Source organism: Loxodonta africana, chromosome X, assembly GCF_030014295.1.
Source record: "Loxodonta africana isolate mLoxAfr1 chromosome X, mLoxAfr1.hap2, whole genome shotgun sequence".
Classification (NCBI taxonomy): domain Eukaryota; kingdom Metazoa; phylum Chordata; class Mammalia; order Proboscidea; family Elephantidae; genus Loxodonta; species Loxodonta africana.
Window position 1 is genome coordinate 67,384,952 of NC_087369.1, and position 10,466 is coordinate 67,395,417.

Here is a 10,466-nt window from a genome sequence, read left to right on the forward strand (position 1 = left end):
AACAGTAGCCTAGCTAGAATAAGGAAAAAATATTTCATCTGAATTTCAGAGACAAACATGCTGAGATCCAGTTTCCTGCAGAGAGCAAACACCTGGAAACAGCAGCTCAAAGACTCACAGAAAATGATCATTCCCAGAGATTCCGAGTCCTTGCAGAAGACAGGTAATTTCTTTGTGGGTGATCTGCCACCCCCATTGGTAGATTGATCAAAAGGGGGAGACATGTTAAGAACTTTTAAATTTTGAGGTGCCAGCAGGTCTAATGGGGGGGCTCAGGACTAAAATTAGGCATTCCACTCTGAAATGGAGCCCTGGTGGCACAGTGGTTAAGAGCTCAGCTGTTAACTAAAAGGTTGGCAGTTCGAATCCACCAGCCGCTCCCTGGAAACCCTATGGGGCAGTTCTACTCTGTCCTACAGGGTCACTACAAGTTGGAATTGACTCAACGGCAACAGGTTTGGTTTGGTTTATTCTAAAATAAAACTGAGGGTTTTACTTCTAATCTTTTTAACATTTGACTCTGTTAAAGTTTGTCATTTGGGAAAAAAAACTCAATGGTGGTTGTTATGTGTTCCTCAGATGGCCTTAGAAAAAGCTCCGTTGAGTTGTTAAATTAAAGCCTAATAGATAAACATGTTGTTTTAACTACCTTAAAAGAAGTTCCTCAGCAAGTGCCTAGGCATTCTTTCTTTTTCTCTTGGCTAAATATGAAGAGTTTATTTACACTTTCCTAACTAATAGGGTGCTGACATGGGTTGAATTATGTCCCCCCAAAAATCTGTGTATCAACTTGGTTAGGCCACGATTCCCAGTATTCTGTGGCAGTCCTCCATTTCGTGACTATAATTTTATGTTAAAAGGATTAAGGTGGGATTGTAACACCACCCTTACCCAGGTCACCTCCCTGATCCAATGTAAAGGGAGTTTCCCTGGGGTGTGGCCTGCACGACCTCTTATCTCTCAAGAGATAAAAGGAAAGGGAAGCAAGCAGAGAGTTGGGGACCTCATGCCACCAGGAAAGAAGCACCAGGAGCAGAGCGCGTCCTTTGTTTATACTTTTCATTTTAGAAATAGTGTCTTAAATTGTATCAAGAACGAGAGATTTGTGTTAGACTAGAAAGTGGCAAAAAGAAAGTTTTACAGTTAATTGCCTCCTTGAAAATCTTACCTCCTTTCCTGCCATTGCTTTTATATGAAACAGTTGTTTATACTCACTCTACTTGTTAAATATCTCTTTGTTCTCTCTGTAAGGCAGAGCATACCGTTATAGCCAAACTGAACACATGCTGTCTCCAGGATCCTTCCTTCAATAAATTTTATTTATTTTTAATATCAAATTGGATATATATATATTACATATTTACATATATATATATATAAACCCCGGATGCCATCAAGTCAATTCAGACTCAATGTGACCCTATAGGACAGAGTAGAACTGCAGTAAGGTTTCCAAGGAGCAGCTGGTGGGTTCTAACTGCCAAGCTTTTGGTTAGCAAGAAAGCTCTTAACCACTGTACCACCAGGGCTCTCTCTCTCTCTATATATATATATACATCAATGCTAAAGTGGACTCAACAGCCAGCCCCAGGCCTGCCCCACGTTCCCAAGGATCTGAACAACTTCTTCTGGGCAGGCTAGATGACTGCACATAAATTCATTTTCAAAAGCTTCTGGCTCACTAATGCCATTACCTTCTTTATCCTGCTATGTGTGCATTTGTTGAAAAGATAATGGAGACTATTGACTGGAAAGAGGTCATTTACTCAGAGGAGAATTTTTTTATCCAATAAATCTTCTTAATTGCAGAGCACCAATGTTTTCTTTTTCTTTGGAGATCAACCTCTCATTTTCCTTTCAGCTGAAGTTGCCAGTAGGGAAAGAGCAAGGGTGTGAAGAATGAAAGAAACCTTTTTTATAATGATCTAATGAAATACACATGGGTCAAATTGGCCCTTGTTTAAGCCTCCTATGCCCCTAGACAGAGAGTAGCCATTTTATTTTGTTCTTCCAATCTGATATATGGGCTTAGCAGCTAGACACATTCATTTGGATTTTGGTGAGGCAGTGAGAGCAGGGAAGTAAACAGGGATGAAAGCATCCCTAGATGGATGAGGCAGGAACAAAGCCATGCATCTTCCAAACCTGGCAGACAGGCTTCATTGGGGCACTTCTAAATCCATGGTACTATTTGAGATGTTGTAATAGACAAGGGGTAGAGGAGACAAGGAGGGAATTTAAACAGTTTATAAAGAAGAAATTTTTTAAGTCTCAGAAGGTCCACCTCCTCTTCTCTATCTCTTAGAAGACAGCCCTGATATAAAGTAACAAAGCCTGATCACACCTACCCGTCTTTCCTGAATTTGGAGTTGCTATGAGCACCATTGTCATCTGGCTGTGAAATAAAAAAAAAACACCTATCTAACAGGCCGATTCATAAGAATTGCCTCTCATATGATCCTTTGTTTGGGTCTTTCTACCTATGGGATTGACTCTTGGACCTGGCTGTTTCTGTTCCTACCAAGGCTGGAGGCAAATCAAAATCATGTGGAAAACATCTGAGATAATAATGTTACCAAACCTCATGAATTTGGATCGAGAATTTGAACAATACAGAACCAGAGTGGGATGAATTTAACTGCTGGACCATGTATGGTAAAGGCTTGCTAAAGCAAATGCACACTATGAACAACCAGGCATGAGTGGATATCTCACAAATTATGGAGAGGACATATTTTTTAAGCCTCACTGGGCCTGAATGCTTATCTGTCAAGTCCCAATGTGTCTCTTTTTGTTATCAAGTTAGGTTATCATATTTCTTTGAAATAATTACCCTTATATCTCTTTAAAATATCAAACATCTCACTAGTTCAAACTGCTTTTTTGTCCTCTGTTCAGATTAGGGAGGCTTCACTGAATCAAGCAATCAAAAAAATTCTTTTGATTTGTTAGTAAGAGCAGTTAGTGTTAAACCTGCCCCAGCACATTCTCTGGCATATACATAACAGTTCTGATAAGCATACTCTAACACTACCCCATCCTTTCCACACAGACTGAGGGAGTAACTCTGAAGAAGCATTGACAAAAGTGAAATAATCGCTGAAGTCTCTTTCAAAAACTCCAATGCCTCTGTTAATCATAATGAGCTTTAATCCTCAGAGGCTAGGTGCTCACGTCTTGAAGAGAGGCTTAGAGAGGAATGTCAAAAAGCATGCTTAGCAGGATCCCAGCTCCTAGCAGGTAGCAAGATGCCAGGCTGACTAATAACTGTAATTTAACTCCTGATTTGGCAAATAAAGATGATCCAAGAGAAAAAATCTTGAGGCACAAGGATACAATCTTGATTTTTACAATTTAAGTTGTTAAAAATAATCAAAACTCAAAGGATTTGAAACATAAGGTTTATTCTGTGCAGTTATTCTATATGCATATAGACAGGCCTTTCTGATTCCAAAACATGCAAATGGCTCAAAGTAGGCTGGTTACAATGAAGTTTATATAGAGGAAGGAGAAGAGTATAAGATCAACTATTGGCTCTTTTTATTGGCTAATCTTAACATGATTTGTTGAACCCTGCCCGCCCACTGTTACTGAAATCAACTGATAACAGGTCACAAGGTCTGGCCCTCCACCAATCTGCAGCCACAGCTTCTGAAATTCAAATTTAATAAGACTGGCTTCCAACAAGAAAGAAAAGATTATAAAATTTGGGTGGAAAAAAAGCCAGTGACAGGATTTGGTCAGGAATTTTTATAGTTAATTTTGGTTTCATGGGTAAGACAACCTTAAAATCAAAGTAAGATGTCTATTATTAATTTTTCTATTCAATACAGTGAACAGTTCGAATAATATTTTAGAACACTGTTTAGTTTTAAAAATTTGCATGTTGGCTGAATTAGTTTTGAAAAAATCAGAGTCATAAAAAAGCACTGGTCCTTCTGGTCTAATAACAGCCCTGTGCTTGGCATACAGTAAATCCATTGTTCTGAGAAATTCAAACCATTCTGGGAATCATTCAACTTTTTCCTAGGACAGCTTTTCTTTCTTTCTGTATTTTCTTGAGTTAAGCACATTTCTTGCCTTTTCCTTTCAGATACCCTTAATTTAGGGAAAGCCTAAATCTTCAGCCCAGTATGTGGGAACCAGAAATGTTTAAATTTGTAGAATTCTCAGGTCACTGAGAGGTGGTGAATAGGGTTTGTGAAAACAATGAAAATAAATATCTTTCTTTTCATGCCTTAAAAATAGAAAAAGAAAGCAAAGGGTAAGAATTTGTGTAAAACAGTATGCGAGAAACAAGATCCAAAAACAAGGCTAAAACATTCAAGTAATGTACATAAAGCCCTTATGTTTGTTATAGGAACATGCAAACCATTTTTTAAAAGACTAAGATACAAACTTTAAAAAGCAACAAGAAAGTAATGGAAGAAATAATTGTATGAAGTGTGATGTTTTCTTTAGGGTGGCATTGAACAATCCCTTGGACTTCATCAGCAAATGAGATCATTTTGGAAGAAAAGTCCTAAAATACTGAAAGAATTAGTTCTCCACATTGTAATTTTGAGGTATTATAATATTATCTATTATTTCCTGAACACTAATTATGTGTTAGATCCAGTGTTAAGTATTTTACATCCATTACCTCTCTTACAGAAGAAAAAAATTGAAGTTGCCAACTATTTCAATCTACTTGGATCAACAATCAGTGTGCATGGAAGCAGCAGTCAAGAAACTAAATGACATTATTGCATTGGGAAGATCTGCTACAAAAGACCTCTCTGAAGTTCTAAAACGCAAAGATGTCACTTGGATGACTAAGGTGCACCTGACCCAAGTCCACGGGAGCCAAAGTACCAATTTGAGTATATGCCACCTACAATTAGAGACCATCTCAAGAATAGATTTGACATATTGAACACTAATGACTAAAGACCAAACTGTGGGATGACATCAAGGACACTATATATGAATAAATAAAGAGGTCATTGAAAAGATAGGAAAGAAAGAAAAGACCAAAATGGATGTCAGAAGAGACTCTCAAGCTTGCTGTTGAATGTAGAATAGCTCAACCAAAGGAACAATTAATGAAGTAAGAGAGCTGAACAAAAGATTTCAATGGGCAGCATGAGAAGACAAAATAAAGTATTATAATGAAATGTGCAAAGATCTGGAGATAAAAAAGGGGGGGAATACGCTCAGCATTTCTCAAGCTGAAAGAACTGAAGAAAAAAATTCAAGCCTTGAGTTGCAATACTGAAAGATTCTGCGGGAAGCATATGAGAACCATACAGAAAGCATCAAAAGAAGATGAAAGCAATACAGAGTCACTGTACAAAGAAGTCGATGTCCAACCATTTCAGGACGTAGCATAAGATCAGATCAAGAGCTGATGGTTCTGTAGGAGGAAGTTCAACGTGCATTGAAGGTACTGGTGAAAAACAAGACTCCGGGAATAGGCAGAATACCAATTGAGATATTTCAACAAACTGATGCAGCACTGAAAGTGCTCACTCGCCTGTGCCAAGAAATTTGAAAGACAGCTACCTGACCAACCAACAGGAAGAGATACATATTTATGCATATTCCAAAGAAAGATAATCCAAGTGAATGCAGAAATTATCAGATGATATCATCAACATCACAAGCAAATAAAATTTTGCTGAAAATCATTCAAAAGTGGTTACAGCAGTACATCCACAGGGAACTGTCAGGAGTTCAGTCTGTATTCAGAAGAGGACATGGAACCAGACATATAATTGCTGATGTCAGATGGATCTTGGCTGAAAGCAGAGAATACCAGAAAGATGTTTATCTGTGTTTCATTGACTATGCAAGGGCTGTGTAGATCATAACAAATTAGGGATTACATTGCAAAGAATGGGAATTACAAAACACTTAATTGTACTCATGAGAACCTGTACATCGATCAAGAGGAATTCATTAGAACAGAACCAGGGGGTAATGTCTTAGGCTGAGTTCTCTAGAGAAGCAAAACCAGTAAAGCGTACAAATACATACATATATATATAGAGAGAGAGAGGTTTATATTAAGGAAGCATCTCACGAGACTGTAGAGGCTGGAACACCCCAAACCCATGAATCAGGAGAGAGGCTTCTCCTGATTCATGTAGCTGCAGGGGCTGACAAACCCAAGATAGGCAGGTTGGAGAGCAGGACTCTTGTTCTCAGGTTGTGAAGATCAACGAATCCCAAGATTGGCAGGCAAGGCTGCAAGGCTTCTCTTGATTCACACAGCTGAAGAGGCTGGCGAATGCAACATCAGCAGGTAAGCTGCTAGCTCAAGTCCCAAGTACCGAGGTCAAAGGAACAGGAGGAAGCTGCACAAGCCAAAGAGGGCAAAAGCCAGAATGTCCACTTATATTCGGATGCAGTCTACAGCCCAAGGAAACTACTTTTCAACTGATTGGCTACTCACAGCAGATCCTATCATGGAGGTAATCACATATAAACATTGAGAATCATGGCCCACCGAAGTTGACACACAATCTTATTCATTACAGGTAAAGAGTGGTTTAAAATCAGGAAAGGTGTGTGTCAGGGTAATATATTTTCACCATATTTATTCAATCTGTATGCTGAATAAATTATTCGAGAAGCTGAACTATGTGAAGAAGAACACTGCATCAGAATTGAAGGAAGACTCATTAAGAACCTGCGATGACACAACCTTGCTTGCTGAAAACGAAGAGGACTTGAAGCATTTACTGATGAAGATCAAAGACTACAGCCTTCAGTATGGATTACACCTCAACATAAAGAAAACAAAATTCCTCACAGCTGGACTTATAAGCAGCATCATGATAAATGGAGAAAATACAGAAGTTGTCATAGATTTCATTTTACTTGGGTCCTGAATCAACACACATGGAAGCAGCAGTCAAGAAATCAAACAACTCTTGCACTGAGCAAAGCTGCTTCAAGAGATCTCTTTCAAGTGTTAAAAAGCAAGGATGTCACTTTAAGGACTAAGGTGGTCTGCCCCAAGCCATGGTGTTTACAATTGCCTCATATGCATGTGAAAGCTGGACATTGATTAAAGAAGACTGAAGAAGAATTGATGCCTTTGAATTATGGTGTTGGTGAATAAAATTGAATATACCGTGAATTGCCAGAAGAAGGAACAAATCTGTCTTGGAAGAAGTAAGGCCAGAAATCTCCTTAGAAGCAAAGACGACAAATCTTCATCTCACATACTTTGAACATTTTGTCAGGAGGAATCAGCCCCTGGAGAAGGACATCAGTTGTGGTAAAGTAGAGGGTCAGTGAAAAAGAGGAATACCCTCAACAAGATGGATTGACATAGTGGCTGCAACAATGGGCTTAAGCATAACAACGATTGTGAGGATGGTGCAGGACAGGGCACTGTTTTGTTCTGTTGTACATAGGTTCTCCATGAGTTGGAGCCAATTCGACAGCACCTAACAAGAACAAATCAAATGATAGACCTGCAACCTCTGAGCCAAGAGACCAAATTGTTAGAAAAGAAAAACATGAAAAGGTTACACAATCATGATCTTAGTTCTTTGTCTTTACTTTAACCAGTCATAGCCTGTAAATAATTTGCTCACAATGAATCAGCACCTGTCAAAATTGTATAAAATGCACTTACAGATTGTACTTCTTTGGATTTTGGTCTGTGTATAAACTGACTGCTTGCAGCCAATTTCCCATATTTGTTTTCTGATTTGTCACAATGAAAATTTCTTGGCTGCAGAAGGCTTTGGTGAAAGTCATTACATTACAACAGATTGGCTCAGCCAGCAGGGTTTTCCCTAGCAAATTGCTAGTTAGACCTCCAGGAGACCTGAACTTCTTGTTGGCACCACAGCTGATCCATTGTATTCTGCTTCTTGTACTCTGTGTCCACTTCAGAGATCTCTTACTGAGATAAGTGCTACAGAAGTGTGAACTTTATTGCCTTTCTGCATAACAGGAAATATTGTTGTGACATATTTTCTGTTAAAAAAACCGGTTTGGTAACTTTTGTTTGAAGATTCATCTTGAGATTTTTGTTTGAAAGCTCCATCTGGAGGCCTTTTGGTAAGACTTCAGTTCTTGATTTTATGTTTGTGTTTCTCTTTTTTGTCTCCTGTCCTTTTCTGTGTTACCTAACAAAAGAAAATGGGAAATAGTAATAACAAGAGTGACAAGAGCCCCCCCCGTCCCCTTCTGGGACCCCTGCTGCCTCCATGGTTTGAAACTTTGGTGACACTTGCTGGTCAGGATTTGGAAAAATGGCACAATCCCACTAAGGACCATGAGGCTGAACAGTGGCCCCAAGAGGAAGTTTTGATTTGGCTAAAATATTACATTTGAGATGTACATTAGAAAGTCAAGGGTCTCGTGTAAAGCAACCACTGTGGGAAATTTTTATAACTGGTATTTTGAATCATCTTGAAGGCAGTATCATGGAAAATTTGTCTCCCTAAAGGCAATGTCTAAGCAAGCCAAACAAATTCAAGTATTGAAAAAAAGGCTTGGAAGGCAGTACAACACTGGACTCAGTCAAATCATTTCCTTCCAATCTCTATCCAAACATAGAGAATTCAGCTTTATCTGAAATGCCATTTGCTAGGTCAGAAGATATTGGGCCCACCATGCCCTTGGTAGTCAACAAAGGGCCGAAGATGGGAACCCTGAGGTCTCTTTCTGCCCATGGCCTAAGACTGAACTTAGGGAAATTGTAAAAGAATTCCCTGATCCAAGGGAAATTACCCATAAGTTTATTCATGGATTTAGAATATTAGCTGAAACCTATGAGGCTGGTGGCGCAGATATCTAGAATACAACGAACATGTTGTAAGGTCCCGGTGATGCCCCTTGGTGGATGGAAGCAGCAAAATAGGTAGATCCTGAAAGAACTTTAAGTATCCCTATATGTGCCTCAGGTACAACTGTTAGAACAGAAACCACGAAATTGATAGAAGAATATATAGGCTGTTTCTTTGAAGTTTTCCCCCTGAAAATAAATTGGGCAAAGTTACAAGCTTACAAACAAGAAAAAGATGAATCTATCTATAATTATCAAAATCTTCAGTGAAATTTTACTTGCATGTTATATCAATGATATTGTTTGAAAATTTCTGCTTTTGGTTAGATCACCTTTTTTTGGAATCGGCATCAGCATGGATCTCTTCCAGTCATTTGGCCAGGTAGCTGTCATCCAAATTATCGAACATATCATTAATATCACATGCAAACAAAACTTTGCTGAAGATCATTCCAAAGCGGTTGCAGTGGTACATCAACAGGGAACTGCCAGAAATTCAATCTGAATGGAAAGAAGACGCAGAACGAGGGATATCATTGCTAATGTCAGACAGATCATGGCTAAAAAGCAGAGAATACCAGAAAGATGTTTACATGTGTTTCTTTGATTATGCAAAGGCATTCCACTGTGTGGATCATGACAATTTACGGATAACGTTTTGAAAAATGGGAATCCCAGAACACTTAATTATGCTCATGAGGAACCTGTATATACATCAAGGGACAGTCAGTAGAACAGAACAAGGTGATACTGTGTGGTTTAAAGTCAGGAAAGATGAGTGTCAGGGTTGTGTACTTTCACCATACTTATTCAATCTGTATGCTGAGCAAATAATTGAAGAAGCTGGACTATATGAAGAAGAATGGGGCATCAGAATTGGAGGAAGATTCATTAACAACATGTGTTATGCAGATGACACAAGGTTCGTTGCTGAAAGTGAAGAGGACTTGAAGCATTTACTGATGAAGATCAAAGACTAGAGCCTTCAGTATGGATTACACTTCAACTTAAAGAAAACAAAAATCCTCACAACTGGACCAATAAACAACATCATAATAAATGAGAAAAGATTGAAGTTGTCAAGGATTTCATTTTACTTGGATCCACAATCAACACACATGGAAGCAGCAGTCAAGAAATCAAACGATGCATTGCACTGGACTACGCTGCTGCAAAAGAACCCCTTTAAGTGATAAAAAGCAAAGATGTCACATTAAGGATTTAGGTGAACTTGACCCAAGCCGCGGTGTGTTCAACTGCCGCATATACATGTGAAATCTGGGCAATGAATAAGGAAGACCGAAGATTTGATGCCTTTGAGTTACAGTGTCAACAAAGAACATTGAATATACCACGGACTGCCAAAAGAACAAACAAATCTGCTTTGGAAGAAGTACAACCAGAATGCTCCCTAGAAGCGAGGATGGTGAGACTTTGTCTTACATACTTTGGACGTGTTATCAAGAGGGACCAGTCACTGAAGAAGGGCATCATACTTAGAAAAGTAGAGGGTCAGTGAAAAAAAGGAAGACCCTCAATGAGACGGATTGACACAGTGGCTAAAACAATGGGCTTAAGCATAATAACAATCATGAGGATGACACAGGACCTGGCAGTATTTCATTCTGTTGTACGTAGAGTTCCTATGAGTCAGAACTGACTCAAAAGCACCTAA